Source organism: Colobus angolensis, unplaced genomic scaffold (assembly GCF_000951035.1).
Source record: "Colobus angolensis palliatus isolate OR3802 unplaced genomic scaffold, Cang.pa_1.0 Scaffold2, whole genome shotgun sequence".
Lineage (NCBI taxonomy): Eukaryota > Metazoa > Chordata > Mammalia > Primates > Cercopithecidae > Colobus > Colobus angolensis.
Genome location: NW_012115154.1, coordinates 10,133,463 through 10,135,315, shown reverse-complemented (window position 1 = coordinate 10,135,315; position 1,853 = coordinate 10,133,463).

Here is a 1,853-nt window from a genome sequence, read left to right as displayed (position 1 = left end):
TATGAGAAAAAAATAAAGTAAAATTGTAAGTGCTGGGGTAACATTGTTAAATAGGGTACTTGGTGAAATTCATTGAACGTGGATCCCCAAAACTTGAGCAGGCTCTAAGAATTCTCCTGAGGAATCTCAGGAATGCTGAAAATAGAGTGGGAAGGTGGCTGGGAGGTAATATGTCTCTCCTAGAAATATGATTGATATGGAATAGTGAGAATACCATAATCAAGGGTGAGAAAGTGAGGATAGGGAATGTGTTTATGAAAAGGTATAATAATGTGTGACAAAAATGCGGCTCCTGAGTCTGAGAAGGTGATCTTGGGGGACAAAAGGGCAAAAGAAAAGGGAAGGCAATGGATCTCCAGAGACACCCAGGACATGAATCTCGGAAGAAAATGATTTGGATTGGCAAATGCTCTTGTTGGGGATACTAAGAAGACCCAAAGCCTGTTGACACACACAGCTAGGGACCTTGGAGTGAATGCTGCTGTCATGAGATGTTCTCCCATCCCTTTTTCTAGTTCCTTAGAAATATCCAGAAAATACTGAATTACAAGGACTTATTAAAAGAAAGGAAATCAAACTGTTGATACTTATTTGTATAAAAGTAATCCTTTATGCTGCATTCAATACAAGTTCATCTGAACATGATACTATGCTAATAATATTTACTTCATCTCAGAAAAACGTAAATGAGATTAATCCTCTACTCTTCTTAACCTTTGCTGCACACTGGAATTATCTGGGGAGCTCTACAAGGCATAATTCTTGAGTCTCATATAAGAAATTTTGATTTAATTGTTTGGGCAAGACCTGGACATTGGGATATATTTTAATCTGTCAAAGTGATCCTCATGTACAGTCAAAATTGAGAATCTGAAAGTAATTTTCACCACGAGGTTTGTAATATCTAACTTTTTCCCAGAATTTTACAGAATACTAATAAGAGGCTGTGAAAAAAAATGACCCTTTAAAAACTCATCCTTACTGGTTTTTATACTGGTATATAAAAATACGTTAACTTTTGTGTCTTAACCTTACATCTAGCTACCTTTCTAAATTAGCTTATTTTCTAATAATTTTTAGGTTACTGGGATTTTGTATGTAAACAATCATATTCTCTTAAAATAATGACAGTTGTTGTGATGGTTAACATTAGTGTTAACTTGACCAGATTAAAGAATGTAAAGTATGGTTTCTGGGTGTGTCTGTGAGGGTGTTGCCACAGGAGATTAACATTTGAGTCAGTGGACTGCGAGAGGAAGACCCACCCTCAATGTGGGTGGGCAGTATCCAATCGCCTGCCAGTGTCGGTAGAAACAGCAGGCAGAAGAAAGTGGAATAAGCTGGTTTGCTGAGTCTTCTGGCTTTCATCTTTCTCCCGTGCTGGGTGCTTCCTGCCCTTGAACGTCAGACTCCAGGTTCTCTGGCCTTTGGACTCTTGGATTTACACTAGTGGTTTGTCAGGGGCTCTCTGGCCTTCAGCCACAGACTGAAGGCTGCACTGTCAGCTTCCCTACTTTTGAGGCTTTGGGACTGGGACTGAGGCACTACTGCTCCTTGCTCCTCAGCTTACAGATGGCCTGTCATCGGGCTTCACCTTGTGATCCTTTGAGTCAATTCTCCTTAATAAACTCCCTTTCATATATACATATATCCTATGAGTTCTGTCCCTCTGGAGAACCCTAATACAGTTTTATTTCTTCTTTTCCTTTAATTTATTTTTCTAATCTTACTTCTGTCTATCACTACCAGTATAATGCTGAAGAGCAAAGGTGATAGTTGGCATTTCTGTCTTGTTCCTGAGTGTAAAGGAACAGCTTCTACTATTTCCTCACTTAGAATAATGTTTGTGATTT